This window comes from Lemur catta, chromosome 14, assembly GCF_020740605.2.
Source record: "Lemur catta isolate mLemCat1 chromosome 14, mLemCat1.pri, whole genome shotgun sequence".
Classification (NCBI taxonomy): Eukaryota; Metazoa; Chordata; class Mammalia; order Primates; family Lemuridae; genus Lemur; species Lemur catta.
In genome coordinates, this window is record NC_059141.1 from 11,056,899 (window position 1) to 11,075,698 (window position 18,800).

The 18,800-nt window shown below is 52.6% G+C and overlaps 2 long non-coding RNA genes across 2 annotated transcripts; both read right to left on the bottom strand.

Moving 5' to 3' along the window:
- Positions 1 to 372: 372 nt before the first annotated feature.
- Positions 373 to 7,955, bottom strand: LOC123649766. Its single transcript, XR_006739127.1, has 3 exons — positions 7,923 to 7,955; positions 7,370 to 7,501; positions 373 to 869 (listed from the first exon to the last, which is right to left on the bottom strand). It is a non-coding gene; the product is annotated as an uncharacterized LOC123649766 (long non-coding RNA).
- A 153-nt stretch (positions 7,956 to 8,108) lies between these two features.
- LOC123649764 lies at positions 8,109 to 13,333 on the bottom strand. The gene is made up of 2 exons (XR_006739126.1): positions 11,520 to 13,333; positions 8,109 to 9,732 (listed from the first exon to the last, which is right to left on the bottom strand). It is a non-coding gene; the product is annotated as an uncharacterized LOC123649764 (long non-coding RNA).
- Between the last annotated feature and the right edge of the window lie 5,467 nt (positions 13,334 to 18,800).

An 18,800-nucleotide genomic window follows, 5' to 3' on the forward strand; every position in this document is an offset into this window, starting at 1 on the left:
TCAGAGCCCCAGCCACCTCGGAGGTGCATTCCACAGGCCTAGAAGACTGACCCCAGCCCGCTGAGCTCTCTGCAGCCAGCTCATTAAATCCTAATCACCGGGACTCTGAGCCAGGTGGGGAGGGCTGTTTGTGCAGGGCGCTCTGGAGGAAACTACACACAGGCATGTCTGCCGCAGGAGCCGGCCTGGGAAGGACCCCCACCCTGGGGTCTCAGCCCCCTGCCCACGTTATCCATCCTATAGCTGAGGACCCCTTCCCTTTTTCCTGGACTCCTCCTTGAAGCATGACCCCAATCCACGGGGTGGAAACCCAACACACCCTCAACCCAAGGGGACTGTTTATGTCTTGGAAGAGGAAAGCTCAGCTGATCCCCCAGGGCAGGTGAGGAGAAGGGCTGGGAAATTGCTGACTTGTTTAATTTCGTCTGTGTTTTTGTCAGCCTGCAGTACCAGGAGCACCATAGCAGCACGAGTACTGGCCTGAGAGCCAGGAGGTTTGGCCTGAGGTCAGGGCCTTGCTGATGGCTTCTTGGGCAAGTCACTGACCCCCTTGGAGCCTCAGCTTCCTGGACCTGCACACTGGGCATAGTAGTCCTTCTCCTGCCTGTCCAAAAGGGTCCTGAGGAACACGATGAAAGGAGAGGTGACCTCAAAGCAGGAGCTTGTCTGTGCAGGTGGAGGTAGAATAGGCTTAGCAGCATCTTCTATTTTGGGATCAACTGTTGTGCACCAAATGCTTTGCACACGTCGTCTTCTTGAGTCCCATGAGATAGATATTACCTCTTTTGCAGATGAAAAACCAGGCCAGCTGGATGCAAAACCCATGCTCTTCCTGCCTTACGGGAGAGTATCCGAGGGTAGGCCCAGGTCTGGAAAAATCAACAATAGACAAACATTGCGTCATTTATTCATTCATTCATTAAGGGTATTCCAGGGTCCAACTCTGCTGGGTGCTGGGTGATGACAGATAGTGACACACGTTGCTGCCCATGGGGACATCTCCCTTCCTACTGAAGCTCTACCTCCCTGCAGCCCAGTCTCGAGAGCCCTCACTATTTAGCTCCAGACCAGAGGACAAAGCCAGAGCAAAGCTGCCCCTGCAGTCCTCACGCTGCTTTTACTGTTTGACTTTCACTGGGCAACTCATGAAGGCAGAGGAAAGGCCTCACCGTGAACTACTAGGCCACACTGCACATCAGGAGGTCTGGGTTTAACAATAGTTGAGCCCTCAGTCTTTGCCAGGCACTGTGCTAGGTTCTCTAGATATATTATCTTTTTTTATTACAAAATATTAAGGAGAGTTATTAATCTCCTTGCAGTAATCCGAGATGAGGGTAGTCACTGTCCAGGCTCATGCAGCCAGCAACAAGCAGAAGCAGGCTTCAAAGCCATGTCTTTCTGCCTCCAGAACCCACATTTATCTACAACCCTCCTTTGCTGACGTGCTGGGTGACTTTGGGCAAGTCCCTCTGCTCTCTGGGCCTCAGTTTCCCAACTTGCAAATTGTTGGAGTCGGACTTGCTCTTCCAACTCATAATCAAGTGTCTTGATCTGGAAGACGGGAGGGGAAGGTTGGCCCCCAGCTGGCATCTTCTCCAGGCCTGGGCTGGGTGGAAGGGGCAGCCTTGGCCTGAGGAGTGAGTCCCGTGGACAGCTTCTCCCTGGACGCCAAATTTCTCACTGACGCCAAAGCTAAAAGCCCTTTGCCATCTCCCAGCACAAGCTTCTCTCTGTAAGCGACTCCTGAGCTAATGAGCTCGGAATGTGCAACTCCAGGCAGCGCAGGCACGATGCACTGAAACGTCCCGTGCGGGAGGAGGTATGGTTCTCTTGCCTTTTTCTGTTTTTGTAGCAACATTTGTCAGTGCTACACACGAAAATAAAAACCAGATGGAATCCCTGAGCTGAGAAGAGGGGTCTTTCCATCCCTGTGCAGTAGGACAAAGGCTATGGTGGCACCTAGGGTCACTGCGGGTGGGGAGGGGCTGTCATGTTCCCAGCAGAGCAGCCTCCCAGCTAGGGCCACATCAACACCTGAGTCTTACCTGTCTCTTCTGCTCTGGGTCTCAGCCCTTCAAAACTCTGACCAGGTCGTGACACTCAGGCCCCTCTTCTCCCTGCTGGGATCCTCTGTCCAGCCCTTGGGCAGGCCACTCACTGAGTGCACACCCCTGTGTGGTTTGCCTGAAAGCCCAGGGCACTGAGCAGGACTGGGCTGGGAGTAGGCCAGGACCAGAGCCTGAACCTCACCTCCTCTGGGAAGCCTTCCCTGACCACCACAGCTGCTGCCTTCAAAGTCTTACTACACTTTAAGGCCAAGCCACATGGCTTTACCATCACCTTGCCCTGCTCACTCAGTATGTCTTGTGTGGCCTGTGTAGATCCTCACCCAGACTGTCAGCAGTTCCTGGGGGACAAGCAGCACTAGATACTTGCTCTGAGAAGTCCTTTGGCCCCTAGCATAGTGCCTGGAAAGAATATAGCTAGAGCATCACTTTGATAAGCATTAATACAGCAATAATGATCATCTCCCCCCATATGCTGTGTGGGCTCTGGGCAAGGTGTTTCACCTGCATTATCTCACCCTCCCCAAGCGTCAGCTCTGCCACACCGCTCGCTCAGTCTCCTGTGCCAAGGTGCCCACTATCTGCGGCTCCCATCCCTCCTGGGGAGGCTCAAGCCCCACCTGCCAGCAGAAGCCAGTCCAGCTGGGGCTTAGCTGGGGGTTAGCAGCCTCTTTCTAGTACCATAGCAAACATCCTAGAGGCCCAGACAGACTCTCCCTGAGACTCAGTTTGCCCATCTGCCTAGTGGGGAGGGTCCCTGCCCATCCAGAGGGCTGATCCTAGCTTGGGCACCTGTGGGGGTTGGGGACGGGGTCTGAGCTGGATCTTTCCCACTGTCTGTTCTTTGTTTCCCTAAGTCAGTTCCATCCTGGAACAGCAGCAGCACCCAGACCGCTGCTCCCAAACAACAGGCCAATGGAGGGTGAGCCGCTGCAGGCTGGCCCCCATCCTGCAGGCTTTGTTCTGAGCTGAGTAGAGATGGCTCATTCCCACACCCCAAAGAGGCTCATGCCAGTGCACACTCCCAGTGGGCATAGAGGCATGCTTATAATGGACACATAGCACATGCATATACACACGTGCACGCACACACATGCACAGAGCTGCTTCCATAGTGTGTGTATACGTCACCCCACCCCGTCCCTGCCAGAGTGTGGTATGGTTGGTGGTATAAGAACACCTGGACCCTGGGGTAGCACTGCCAGATTTAGCAAATAAAAATGTCAGCCCTCTGATGCACCAAGGTCTGGCCGAGTCACGCTAAGGGGAGAGAAAGATTTTTCAGTCACATTTCCCATTGGGCCCTTTCCTTATAGCTAAGGATCCATCCTGCCAAGCCTACCTTGGGGGCCTAGGAGGGGCCACTGTACAAGGTATTCAAGGAACATCACAGACCCATCAAGCTGAGAAGGTCTGGTGGTCCAACTCCTTTACTGCCCAGGTGAGAGAATTGAAGGCCAGAGAGGGAAAAGGACTTGCCCAACGTCACACAGCCCTCAGAGAAAGAGCCGGAACTGGAATCGAGGTTCCAGTCCAGGGCTCGCCTATGGCTCAAATTGACTCTTTCTGATAGCAGGGCGTGGTCAAGACAAAGTTGAACTCCTGCGAGTTCAATGGCAGTCATTTGCTCCCCAATCTGCAGAAATAATTACAGTCGTACATTTATTTAGCACATACTGCATACTAGGCTCATTTAATGTCTACAACACTCCCCTGCTGTAAGTTTTATTATTGCCCTCGTTTATGGATGAAGGAACTGAAGCTGAAGAATTTGGCCCAAGTCAGACAGTTGTAAGGAGAGTGGCCACTTTTTGCAGACGCACACTATGCGCCAGGGTAGGAAGCCGGCTTCCTCTCGCTGCATAACCTGGGTTCTTTGGCTGTGAGTGGGGGGTCCATTAAAATGAGCCATCATTTAATCACCAGGAACCCTCCTTCTCCAAGCCAAGGGCAGGTGTATCTCCCAGCCACTCCTCCTCTTGCCCAAGTCATCAATTACAGCTAAGATTTTTAAACTCACCTCACTAAGAGATTTTCTAAGACGGATGCCCTGGACAAGGGGCATGAGTGATCATGTTGCTGCCTTGTAAACCCTGCCTTTCACCTCTCCCCTGGAGACCAGACACTCTCTCTCCTTTCCCTCTGAATGGCTCTCCCTGTGCACCCCACACCCCACCTACCCGCCCCACCTTTCTGCTGTGTCAGCCCAGCCCGGCACCACACAGGTGTACTGTTCACTCACTTGCTTTCGGGAGAGTAAGTAGTTTTTTGGTTGGTGGCCAGTTAAGGGGACTGGATATGGGCAGAGAACCGTGTTCCCAGGCCCCTCCCCAGGGGACTGCCCCCAGCATGTTCTCTGGCGCTCCTGAAATCCAACGCGGCCGGTGAGCCGGCCAGGCGTGCCTGAGACAAGCCTGTGTTCCCTCTCCCAGAGAGGCCACCATGGGGACGGGGTGTCAGGGGCTCTGCTGCCTGCTGTCAGGCTGCCGGCCGCCCTCGGGGTGCGGAGCTCAGCTCCAAGCCCCTCCGGCTGGGTTTGTTTGCTCTCCTGTCTCCCCTATGGCTCCTCACTACCTCCCACATCCCTGGGGGGGGCTGGGTGGCCCTCCATCCTCCCTGCATCTTTCCTCCATCCTCCCTCCATCCTCCCTCCATCCTCCCTCCTCCCCACTCAGCACAGCATCCCACTCTCCAAAGGCTCCCCTGACCGCTGCTGTCCCCGTGAGCTGCTGGTCCAGAAGCCACACAGCACCTCCGCCCAAACCCACTCTGTCATGTACCGCTGTGTGACCTTGGGCAAGACTCTGAACCACTCTGAGCCGAACGTCCTCATTTATAAAATGAGGTTAGAGAGAGTCCGTGTGTCTACTACCAAGAGGATTGAATGAGGTAATGCACCAAGTTCAGAGCCTTGCACAGAGCACATTCGCTAACTGTTGGCCACAACCACTGTCCCTGCTGAGACACAGACGGGAACAGGATCTCACAGCACATTCACCATCTAACATTTCCCAGTCTTGGCTGTGTTAACTTATGTTGTCCCCGTATCAATTTTTTTACTGTTTTATTTTTACATTGTATGTGTTTATACCTCACGTGTATCATTAATAAAGTTTATAATTGCATTCCCCATGGGCTACCTCTGATATTTTTTGTAACAAGGCAGAAAGGCAGATATTCAGAGAGACACAGAGGCAGGCAGGAGTGATGGGGACAGAAAGATGCAGAAAGGCAGGGCCAAGCGAGGGGACAGGGAGGAGAGGGCAGCGGATGGTGGCAGGGGAGGAGAGACTGAGTGGCTCTGGCCGGAACCAGGCACCAAAATGCAGCTGAGAGGGACAGGAGCAGCCCTGCTCGCAAACCATCACACGGCACGTGGGGAGACTGGGTTTGCCCACTGGGAGAGAGGTAACCACTGCGGCAGCAGGACGGGCTTGTGTGGGGAGAGGCCCCAGAACACATCCTGGGGGCTGAGGGCCTGGAGCCTGCCCTAGGAGGGCTCAGGGACACGCACTTCCAGCCCGAAGCAACAGCTGAGAGCAGGCACTTAAGAGGAAACCCCACCAGGAAAACTCACCCTCACTCATCTCCCCACCACACACAACCCCGTATGCATATACCCATACACACCCACACGCATAGACACTCACGCACACACAATACCCACACACATACCCATACGTCCATATACACACATGGACACACACACACACATGCCCCCCTCCGTGGCTCTTTGGAGGGACTCTCCCTTTAGCACCCACAATGTGACCCGCACATGCCTGACAAAGCTCTGGGCCCTTCCCTGCCACAGCCTTGTGCTCTCTCTCAGGCCAGGCCTTGTGACCTTGGGGGTTTGTGGGAGCACTTGGAAACACGGAAGAGGGAGGTAGAAAGTGAGGAGTGGTCCACTGGGAGTGCTGGTGGGAGAGATTGTCCACTGAGTCACTAGGACAACCTGAGTGAAGGGTCCAGAGACTCCAGACAAATGCCACTGTCACCCACCAGGCAAGGCCAGCACTCACCCCTCCCCACTGGGCTGCCTGTCTGGGGCACACGTGAGGGCTGCAAACCTGGCTCCCTGGGTCTGCCTCGAAAGTCCCCAGCACCCTCGCCCTGAGGCCTGCAAAGCCCCCAAAAGCCAGCCTGGCCCCACCGCTGCCTAGAGACCTCCATTTCTCCCTCCACCTTTCCAGCACAAACATTTCTTGAGGAAGCTCCATAGGTTGGCTTCCTTGAAATGGAAAACAAGGTCAAGAGACACATTTCCTAACTTTCAAAAGGAACTGTTTGGGATAATTAATCAACACATCACCAACACCAAGGGATTGTTTTATATCAGTAGACATATAATTAAAAAAAACAATAGCAGGCTTGTTGTGTATTTTGTTTCTAAAGAATGTTAATTAGGTTTAGCACCCTGACACATCCAGAGGTTCTCCCCCAATATTTTGAAATCAAACAGAAGTTGGCTTCCAGGTCTCTCTTTGCCTAGGCTTAGCACGGCAAGGTCGCAGAAACAAAATGGGCCTCTAACAGGTCTTTGAATCGGCTTTTCGGCCTGTGATTGCTGCACCAGTCAGGAAAGGCAATTGCAATTGCTAAATTGCACTCACTATTGCTTAATTACACCTTCAGATCAGCACCTAATTTGCTTAGGGTGCAACTGAGCTGCTGTGGGTGTAATTACTTGTACACTACTTAACAATGCTGCCACCGCCAGAGGAAACTGGGAGCCTTACTTGGCTCTGCTCAGAGAGACGACAGCCCCATAGCTGTGGTTTCCAGGGCCACGGACCCCAGCAGCCCAGAACAGAGGCAGGCGGCCCTGGCCCAGCTGCTTCCTGCAAGCAACCTGTGTACAGGGAGCCTTAGAGAGGTCCACCCCGAGGTGCTCAGAGGGTGACTGATGCTGCTGGGCTAATCCTCCTGGTGGATCCCTCCCCCGAGGGCCCTCCCTGAGGAGGTGGCTGGAAGGTGTGAGCAGCTCTGCCCAGGCTCTGCCTCACTATCCTGGTTGTCCTGGGCCAGCAGCCCCCGCTGGAGCCTGGTTCCCACAGGCAATCCGTGCTGGGCACAGTAGGGAGGTCGTGGCTAAAGCTGCTGGCACCCAAGGGGGACAGGGGCACGAGCACAGACACCCAAGGCCCCAGGTAAGAGAGCAGAGGCCCCCTCCTGAGACCTCTTGGCACCCTGCTGACGTCCACAGGTGACCAGACTGGCAATATCAAGATTCACCATTCCTACAAAGGAGGAAGTGCCCAGGTTTCCCCCCAAAACACACACACACACACACACACACGTACCTTCTTGGAAAGGAAGTCCTCACTCTCTCAAGAAGGGGACCAACGTCCAAACGTCTTCCTTCTTCGTGGGGGAAGGAGTTTCATGTTTGCTGATGGGCTCACCCTGTATCCAGGCTGGCTCCTTGGTCACACCTTGGGGGATTCACACCCGGGGTTAGAGGCGGAGGTGGGTACATGCAGGCCCATAACTGTAACACTGTCTCCTGATGTCACCAGAAAGTCTCCAAATCACAGTAAGTAGATTTAGTAGATTTAGTTGAAGTATGAAATGTTAGAAATCAATGATTCAGCGTTAAAAATCCTGATGCTAGAGTCAGACAAACATGGGATCCAGTCCCAATTCTGCCACTTCCAACCTGGGACACCTGAGGCCACCACTTCACCTCGGGAGCCTTGGTAACCTCATCTGTAAAATGGGTGTATGGAGCTGGCATGAGGATCTAGTAAAACAATGCACATAAAGCAAGCACTCAGCTCAGATCATGGGCCATAGGAGTCACTTGAGTATGTCCTTTAAAAAAACGAGACAGAGCGAGCCTTGAAGTCAACTCACCTCAAATCAAGTACTGTCTCAGCCACTTGCCAGCACAGAGACCTTGGGCAAGAAACTTAACTGGTCTATTTCCTTATCTGCAAAATGGGGATAATTTTATGGCATTTAATTTATAGTACTGATGTAAGAAATCACTACAATGCTTGAAAAGTACATGGCACACAAGAGTCACTCAATACACGAAGCTCTTAAAATGGTTTTTATTCATTCATGTTATTCATTCATTTTGATTCAGTTCTTTCTATTTTAGAGGTTTCCAGGCAGGTGTAACAGATCTTCCATCTGGGTCTGGTTGGTTTTTCCCATGTCCTCACCCCTCCTGGCCCCTAGAAGGATTGCATATGTATTTTTAGGTCTACTAAGCATGTGCTGCTTTTAGGAATGTTTCTGGAAGTTTCTGAGAACATTGGGTTAAATGAGACCCACAGGCCCTACAAGTGTTCCTGCCTTGTACCTGGTCGAGGGAGCTGGGCAGGGTGGGACGGTTAGAAGTGGGTGGCCCCACCAAGCTCCACCCAGTGGAAGAGCCTCGTTCCCAGGTCTATAGCTGGAACGTCCAGTCTACCTGGATCTGACAAGGATCTCGTATTCAGGGACAGTGGAGGCTGGATTCTGAGCAGAGCCCAGAGCCCAGAGCCCAGGCTGCCCAGGCATGAGTCACCACACGTGTGTCTACTCACCTCATGGTCCATCACCTCATGGACAGAATTAGTAAAGAATCGTGGTATTGTGATTGAACTTTTAAAAGAATCCTTTTAGAGATACATCCTAAAATTGTTATTGGGGAAAAGATATAACGTCTGGAATTTCCTTCAAAATAGCCTGGAATGGGGAGATCCTAGGAAGAATAGATGGAACCAGATTGACCTTGATTTGATCATCTGTATGAGCTTGCTAGGCTGCTGTAACAAAGCACCACACACTGCGTGATCTAAACAATAGAAACTCACTGTCTCACAGTTCTGGAGGCTGGAAATCCTAGATGAAGGGCACTATTCCAGGCCTGGGTTTATAGATGGCCGTCTTCCCCTTGAGCCTTCAAGTCATCTTCCCTCTGTGCCTGTCTGTGTCCAAACTTCCTCTTCTTGCAAGGTCACCAGTCATAATTAATTAAGGCCCACTCTACCTCCTTTTAATTTGATCACCTCTGTAAAGACCTATCTCCAAATAAGGTCACATTCTGAGGTCCTAGAGGGTAGTATTTCAACATATGAATTTGGATGGGAGAAGGACACACTTCAACCCATAATTACTGAAGACGAGAGATGAATGCATTACACTGTTCATTCTTCTGTTGTATAAGTTTGCATTTTTCCCATAATAATGGGGGAGGGAGCAGCCAAGGGGGGAGTACTTCAAACAACTGGTTAGACTCCAGTTAAACTCCAGAGAGATAAGACTTGTTCTTCAGAGCTCAAGGAAAACCCTAAAATTCAAAACTGTTTCAGAAGACACAAGGCAACTTGGGGAGACAGTAAGCTTCCCAGCACTGGAAACATCCAAATGTAGGCTGCAGGACCACGAGTGGGGCCTTCTGTGAGATTCCTCCATGATGGGTGAAGCTGGACTGGCCAGCTTCTGTAACTTTGTACGACCCTTGGCTGCCAAAAAAGCCAATGCCATCTTGGACTTCATTAACAGAAGTACAGTGGGCTAGAGCAAGGGATAGCAGAGTCCTGTTCTACTCGGAACTGGAGGGGACCACCTGGATTTTGGTGCTCCATTCTGGAAACCCCATTGCAAAGGGGACATTAGGCATCCAAGAGGTACAGAGTTGCATCTGCAGAGGAGTGTCCAGGTGCTGGAAGAACTAGAAATCATGCCACAGAATTAAAAAAATACTACGGAATCCACTTTTACCAGTTTCTTTTGCATCCTCCTAGGAAGATCACAAGCAAGTTTCAACAAATACACACACCTTATATGCATTTCTTTTACACTAATGATATTCCATGCACACTAGTTTTGCTTTTATCAATTAACATTTATATATCTTAGAAAACCTCCCATTTTAGAACACAAATTATTCCTCATTCTTTTTAACTACTGCATAACACCCCATCCTAGGGAAAATTACTTTAACAATCTCCTACCAATGGACATTTGGATTGCTTCAAATATTTCCCTATAGCTAACAACACTTAATAATTAATTTCATACATGTGTCACTTCACATATGAATGAGTATATCTATAGTTATACTAAGTTAAATAAATAAATATTATGGCAGGAAGGAAGGAAAGAAATAAGGAGATGAGGAGGAGATGCCTGAGAAGGTGTGGGGCACCAGGGAAAGACTTTCCGCCCTTCCTTGGCACAGCTGCCTCCCTGGCCCCAAGCAAGCAAGGTACAGACCTGGAAACATGGGTGACAATCACAGTCAGACAGGCAGGAGGAAGGCACAGGCTCAAGGTGCAGGTGCATTGGGTCCTATCTCTTTATAGTGACACTCCGCAGCCACTGGCTTGGTCCCTCTCACTGGTAGAAGAGAGCAAGTCAAGGGGCCAGGAAGGGGCAAGCACAAGGCCTCTCCCTCCCAAAGTCCCTTCCATCACCCACTGGTCTATACTAGAAAGAGAAGCCAGGGAGGGCAGGTAACAAGGAACTGACCCGTGTGTGTGGGGTGGGGACAGACCGCTATAATGTTTGTGAAATGCTGACACAGAAGGTGCCTGTAGCAGCAGCAATGGCTGTTCACCCCTGCCCACAGGTTGGCCTACATCTGACCCAGGGCCAAAGGCAGGGAGAGAGTGTCTGGGATCAACATCAGTCTGGATGCTAGACTCCGGAGACTCCTGGCCCACCTGTTCCCTTCCTGGGGCCAGGAACCCAGTGACCCCCCTAGACTGCTCTTCCCAAGGTCTACACAGACAGCTGTGGACGCATGCCATCGGTCCATGCACACACTGCACGTGTGTGCACACAGTTCCATGCATGTTCTGGTCCTCAGGCTGCCTGAGGCTGACGAGTGGGTCTGGCCTGTAGCATATCCTAAATGAACCTCCTTTACTGCTATGAAAACGAAATTTGGAGAACAGATTGTGGGGTTCCAGGGGTGTGGACAGAGAAGAGGGGTCTTTAAAGTGCTCTGGTTTTTCATAAACCTCAGCATGACGCACACACCCCAGGGTCCCTGAAGCTGCATAAGCCCCTCTGTGCTGCCCCTAGACAGCAAGTACGGAAAACAACACCTGCATCAACATGGCCTCGTCTATTCACCAAAGCAGCGGCCTTCCTCTTGAAGTGATCTACAGTAGTGGATAGCACTTCTGGTTTTCACAGGATGTAACCGAAGTCATTTAGAGTGTGAGTCGAGGAGAGCAGAGAAGGGATGGTGGTGAGCCCTTCAGGAGGCAGACCACCTTGGGTGAGGCAGGCTGTGCCCATGTTAGGCTTGGGGAACCAGAACAGAAAAGCCAGTCGCAAGCCCCCTGCTACACCCCTTACTGTGGCTCCCACAAATGTGCTCAGTCATGCCCTCCCCCAGGGTCACACCTATACCCACCCCCACACACACACACACAAATGTTCACACGCACTCACACTGCCAAAGTGTCACTCCAACCCACTCACAAGTGCAAACAGACCTGTGCTCACCTTTGCACGACGATGCACAGGAACTCTGAAGGTGGCAGATGGCGGTGGCTGGTGGCTGATGCTATTCAGATGCCAACACTGTGGGAGGGGCTGCACACCAGTGAAGGAGGGACTGCTCCGAATGTAGCTGATCCTCAGTGATACAGGCACCGTCAATGACATCACGCCCAGCAGACATCTCCACCACAGTTCCAACTTATGGACTACAGATTTTGCACTTCTGTGACAAGAAGTCTGGCCACGGGGATGGGGGGCAGGAGTGCTTTGCTGAAATCCAGCTCACATTTCACTCACCAGGTGAACAGGGCAACCATCCACCCAGAAGAAGGGATACCTTTTTCTAAGCTGCACAAAGACACAGTGTGGGCTCCAGTAGCCCTGCCCTCCATGGCCGTGTCCACACTTCCACAAACACGTATGTGATCTACATGCTCAAAGGTGCAGGCTGTATAAGCACATTCACGTACAGCTGCTCATGCACATGCAGCCACCAGCATGCAAGGTCCAAGGCCAAACGCAAGCACAGAACTCTCTTCATTAGCACGCTCACTCCCAGGAACCCAGGCACAGACGCTTCTGCTCAGCCTTAGCTTGGGTTGACGATGATGGTGCCTTCAACCCCCATCCCAGGCCTGTACGCCATGGGCAGGGCCTCAGAAGTGCCTGATCCCTCAAGAACAGAATCCAGTGACCAGACATGTTCCCTAACACCTGACTCCACCTGCCCTCTCTTACCTGACCCAGGATGAGGCCACTGCCAGGGCAGTCCCAGCTGAGGGCTGGGCACTGGCCCACCACCTCTTTAAGTCTGCAGGGGGTGTGCAGGTGTCTGGGGAAGAAGGGAAGTCCTGGCTCCTACGTACCAGGACTTTGCAGCTTCACAGGGCCAGGCCAAGTGCCAGAGAGGCTATCTCCAGATCTGTGGCTTCTACATAAGCCAGACCCTCAGCCGAGACCAACCACCCAGCCTCGAGGTGAGGTGTGCTTTTACTTGCCCAAGGGAGCACAAGGGAAAGCACCTAGCAGGCCTTGGGGACACCTCGCTTTGATTGCCTCACTGTCTAGTGTGACTCCTGAAACTTTCTACAAGAAAGAGGCTCTCTAGCCTAGAGTCCTTGATGGGGGCCCAGGACCCCTGTCACCTCTGCCCGAGCACGGTGCCCTGAAGGCAGGTAGGGGAGGACCCAGGAAGTAGCCCCAGCCCAGACAGCCTCCTTCCACCCCCACCATTCAAACAGGGTTAGGGGCAGGTTGCGGGTCAAGCCTCAGGGCAGCCGCTGACCTGGGGGTGGGCGGTCCAGGCCATGCCTGCCCCTCCAGCTCCACGCAGCTCCTCTGCTTGGGGGGGAGGGGCACCACATTCTCTGGGGAGCAGAGCCCTGAGAAGTGACCCCGTTTCAGAATGAAATTGAGCTGCCATTTTCATCTTCTTCCCAAATGTCAGCAGCGTTAGATCAGATTAGGAACTAATCTCTTGCCAAAATTCATTTCCGAACAAGAGAGGTGGCTGCAGTGGGTGGAGTTTTGTTGTGGGCTTCTGTATTCCGCTCACCCTTTCTCTCCCTGTTCCTGGGGTGAGAGTGGGGGTAAAAGTCGGAATAGACCACACTGAGGTCCCACGAGGGCCTGGGGAGGTAGGGCAGCACTGCCCCGGTGGGAGTGGACCAGCAGCCGGCAGGGCAGAGCGAACTGCTCGGGTGTCCTTCCTGGGCTAGAGAGAAACGGGACCAGGGTAGGGGACAGGGAGGGCAGGGCCTGAAGGACAGAGGCTGGGAGGGATGTAATGCCTGTAGGGCATCCTCCGCAGGAGAGTGCAGACCCTCCCCACAATCCCCCACCCACCCAGCGAGGGCCAGGGTGGCAACAGGGAAGAGGAAAGGCAATTGCAACCTAAAGAGAGAAAAAGGAAAAGGAAAAATAAAAGCCCAAACGAACTGGTCAGTACCTTGCAGGAGGCCTCAATTGACAAGTGACCAGAACACAGCCGCTGGCCTGAATGCATAATTACCCCCAAGTGAAAATTCCCTATCTAATTTGATATTTGGTTCCTTGCAGAAGCTATAGCCTTCGTAAATAATATACAAAGTAAGAAACCTAATCCCGCCTGCTAGAATGTTTAATTCATCATTATGCGAGCTAATTGGAAGGTGATTATATGGTAATTGCTCATTAGTGGTGTATATTTATCGCTGTACCTTATGTCAAGGCCATGGGAATTGTGTAGAGTCTGTTCTCTCATTTCAAGGATCAGTTTCAGAAGCAGGAGCGAAGCAGGCAAGATCAAGTTCTTTCTGACGTCAGGGTCCAGCCAGGGCTATAGAGACCCGCGCTATATATAGGGCCTGATGCTGGAAGGTAGCAGGGGCGGCCTGGGGCCAGGCTGAAGCCAGGCGATCCGGGAGGTTGCCGGCAGCCAGGCCACTGCCAGCAAAGCTGATCCTCTGTAGCATCATTTTCCAAACGCAGCCCCACCCCATCCCAGGCTCCAGGCACCTCGAGGGCCCCTCAGGTGCTTCCTGGCCTTTGTGCCTGTGCTGGAAAAGGAGACCTTAGCCCTGCGCTTTCTCTCTCGGGCTCCTCCGGAGGGTGTGCGGAGGGGCAGTAAGTGTGGGGTACAGAGGGGGATGGCGAGGCTTGATTCGGAGATTGGGTGGGAGATAGAGATCAGAAAGGTGGGGTTTGACTTGGAGAGGCAGGTGGAATTTTGAGTGGTGGGGACGTGGGCTTCCTCTCCATGTAATCCCTACCGTGCCAAAAACAATTCTCTCAATCCCCCCGACCCAGCGAAGCACGGTGATGGCTCCATGACAGTGCGGGGTTGGTGCCTAGGAAGGAAACCCAGAGTCTTTCTGGGGTAAGTAAGCGGCGGGGCCACGGGCGAACGAACTCAAAGTACTAAGAACGAAGACCAATGGGACACCGCGGGACGCGAGCCCAACCCAGTCCCGAGGCCAATGCCTGGGCCGGGAACTTGGGAGAGGCAGGAAGGCGAGTCTGAAATCTGGAGGGTGAGGACAGAAGAGGAGGGCTGGGTCTGCAGGTGGAGGTGGGGGCAGGTTCTCAGCAGCCGGGAGGACCAGGCCCCAAAGCGTGGAGACCAGCCTCTAGGCGTGCAGCTTAGCACGTGGGCGTGATCTTTGGCGCGCTCTGGCGCCCCCTCCAAGGAGTGCGACGCGCCTTTACTCGGTCCAGACCCCAGCACGGGGCGCTGGCTCTCAGTCCGCGCCGGGCACCCGGACTTGCAGCCCCTAGGCCTTCCCAAGCCCCCCCGCCGGGCAACAGGCACTAATGAACAAAAGGCCAATTAGTCGCTGGGGCGCGGCTGATGAATGGACTTTCGCTTTAGTGCGTGGCACCGCCTGGAGTTTCCTGGCGCACCCGGTCACGCCCGGGAGAAGTTGCCTCCCGGATCGGGGTCATGCCTGGGGCCAGAGGGTTCTCAAAACTCCCACTTTTCTCTTGCTACGGACTGGTTAGGGGAAGAAAATCAGGCGGCCGAGCTGCAGGCACGGGTCAGGAGCTGAGGGCTAGGCGCGCTGAGCGGCCCCGCAGCTCTCTCTGTTTGAGGGCGCCGTACCCCAGCGCTGCAGGCCAGTATCCTCTGCCGCCCCGCCCGCGGCTGCTCGGACGCAGCACCGAAGTAAATAAAACGCTGGTTGCTAGAATCATAAAGGCAGGTCTAGAAAAATGCAGTTAAAAAAAAAAAAAAGGCTGTTGTTTGCCAAACTCCGGAGCTGATGGTGCGCTGCGGGAACAGCACCCCAACACAAGCCTGCTCATTAAATACACAACGCCTAGGTCCCAGACATACAAATGCTGCCCTAGTGCTGGGCATGGACGTCCATCACAGGGACCCCCACCCAAAAACGGAGAAATGTCCCCGCCAGTCACATGCACTGAGGCCAGCCCCATCCTCTGAGATGCACAACTCCCGATGAACTCAGACACTCATTTTGTGACCAGTCTCTGGCACACAAATTCAACAAACTGCATTTCCACACCTTATGGGCACTCTACAGCCCCACAAGTGCACGTGCTTGCCCTAACTCATAACAATCTAGATGCACAAGGACAGCCAGACATCTTGACAATCACTCAAGTAGCACTGGCCTCTCCAGCCTCTAACTCATTCTATTAGCAGCGATACAGAGTGACCAAAGTCCTGGCTAAGACACATAATTATATCTGCCCAATCCACAGACACAACTGTATCACAGACTAGTACACTCGCCCTATACAAACACACAATCACAGATCCCCACCCTAAGTCACCCTAACACCGACTTGCAGCTGCCCACGTGTGGGTAACCCAGCCCTTAAACCCCCCGCCACGGAGCGGGGCCCCGGGCCAGGCCTCTGAGCCGCCAGAGTCCCTCCCCAACCGGCCTGCGCGTCCGGGACTTTGTTTCCTGCGACTTGAGGCGGGGACGGGGAGGAGCCGAGGTTTCCAAAGCCGCGCGCAGGCCCGAGTCCCCTTTCTGCCCGGCCGGCTTGGCGCGGCTCTCCGGCTGGCACAATCCGCCCCTCGCACAAAAGTGGCCCGGCAGGTTCCGGGCGGCAGCCAACGCTCCCGCTCCGGCTCTGCTCGCCTGCTACGAGCAGAGCCAGAGGGAGCTGAGAGCACCGGACACCCAGAACTAGAGCCACGGAGAAGTAGCTGTCCGGAGGTCCAAGGCTTCTATCGCCCCAGGAGTTTTGGTTCCTTCGCGGAGGAACAGGATCCGGAGCAAGAAACGCACACGGAGCCCATGTGTACCTCGCAGAAGAAGGTAGCCACAGCACATGAGTTGCATATTCCGTTTGACCCTCTCAGGTCAACGCAAACTGAGAACCCGTGCCTCTCCCGAACATCCACTGGGCACAAGGGGACGCACAGGGAAGGCCCACGAATAATCAACGAGGGAACAGGTCGTGGATCAAACTTGTAACCTACGTCACCATTTGGAGTCACAAGCAGGACACATGGCAACATGCATACAGTTCGCTGTATGCTAGGAGGAACACAGAACCCGACCCGCGAGGCCCATAGAGCCCTGCCTCTATGGCTCGAGGGGCACACAGACCTGGGGCACACGGATCCCACACACCCCTGCCCAGTGGGCTCCAGCCCAGCACGCGCACTGCGAAGGGGACGCAGCGGCGGGGCACACGCGCCCCGCGCACCCTGCCCTGAGCCCCACGCCCAGATAGTCATCGTGGGATGGCATCTCGCAAATATTTATATTCCTCAGCGCCACGGCAGCCCGCGTCCACATTAGACGCTCTAATCCTGCCACTTTAAATAGATGAATTAATAAAGCAAACGAGCGGCTAATAAGCTGACTGTCCTGCCTTTTTGAGGCGGGGGAAGGACTCGAAAGTGCGCCAAATTTGTTTGCAGTGGATCAAGGCGAGCCGCCTCTGCTTCACTTTCTTTATCTTAATTCCGACTTGAAAAGATATAATTATCTAGTTTGAACAGAGCTGCTATCAAATCCTTCTTTGGGCCGGGAAGGGGGGCGTTGGAGTGGATTGCGGCTCTCTGAGCCGCTCCGTGCAGCCGGAGATAGCGCGTAATGAAGATGTGGAGGCCTGAGATACAAAGGGCATTAACCTCATTAGCATGAAACCTTTTCTTCTTACCATTGTGGGACCCTTTCAGCCGCCTAATCCCCCCTATTTTCAAAGCTTGGTTTGTAATAAAGCTTTTAGTTTTTTTTTTCAAAGCTAATAGTATTCTCTGATGATTTTATTGCTGTTACACTACATAGGACGTTTACAGAAAAAATCTTCACCACCAACCCCCTTTTCTTATACTTAAAAAAAAAATCAAGTATATGGTTCCCGCAGAAATGAGCCTTTTATCAAGACGGGAAAATGTTTTCTGAAAAGGCAAGTCTGAATTTTAACGGGACTATGTGCGGTGTTTGAGGCATTCGGAGTTTGGGAAGGTGGATGGAAGGAAAAGGTAACTTGTACTTCTTTAGGAGAAAGGGATGCGGTGCCATAACGCTGTCTGCAAAGCTCTCGGGACAGCTAGTGGTCACTGAGGTTCGCCCTGCCCAAGCAGCTCAAAGCCCCCTTGGGTTTCCAGGAAACCCAGGTTGCACCTGTCCCTGGGAAAGGAGGTCTCCGGAGGCCACCCCCTCCGGCCGGACATCTCCCTGAAGTAGAGTCTCCCGGGTAAGGCACACTTTCCAAGAGGGGTCTGTGTGAAAATGCACTATGAGCAGCCTGGATTCCACAGAGGGACAGACATGGCAAAACAAGGGGAGACGGGCAGAAATAGAGGGGGGAAAAGAGAGAGAGGGAGACCAAGAATGGATTCTACTTTGGAGAAGGGGAGAGAAAAAAGAAAGAAAAAATTTCCATAGTGCCCTATAGTCCCCACACGTGCACGGAATGTCTAATCTTAACTTTTCAAGGCAGGATGTTAACAAAGCTTGTATTTTTGCCCTGCATTGTAACTTGGCCTTATCACAGTGTAAAGGGTGGGGAGATTGTCCTAAATTATGTCCAGGCAGCCCCCCTGGATCTGTGGATTAAGAGATTAAAGGAGACCACTGGGCAAGGCCTCCTCTTTCCCCTTCATATTCCTGGTATGATAATTGCTTAAACTGATTTGCACTTTCACAAAAGCTCGCAGGACGCTTTGTAGCTCGAACAGAACAGACGAGGTTTCTCTATCAATGGAAATAAAACTGATTAATGCAGCCTATCAGGATAAGAAGCAAATGAAGCATGCAAAAACAACCTCGTACCCCCAGAAGGGGGAAGGAGGGAGGGGAAAAAAGCTAAGTTTCCTCCAAGACTGATTACAACTTTTTCTTTAATGTTAAAATTAAGAGTTGAAGGTTTTTCAGAATGCTTGCCTTATAAGGCTGCTGAGGCCCTTGGGCTCGTCCCATCACCTTTGGCAGTGTGGGGCCAGGGAGAGAGGAAAGAAAGGAAGGAAGGAAGAGAGAGACTTGTACTTTGGAGGTTGAAGTCAGAAACAAAGTTTAGAAGTCCCACGATTCTGATTCTGCTAAGTGTTTTCCCTAATCCTGGGGGAATATTCTTCAATGCATAACTATATATCCAGATTTAAAAAAAAAAACAACAGGTTAAGAGAAGTAAGCACTTTTAACCTAAAGTTTAAACTCCCTCAGTAGGGCATGCAACGGGGAAAGGTCTGGTTGGAAAAACTTTTCTCACATCCCTTTTCTGAAGGACTTAAGTTTTCCTAATCTTCTCCCTTCTCCAACGTTCATCCTTCCTTAAAATCCCTAAGAATCCATCAGCCTGGCCCTTTTGTGGGTG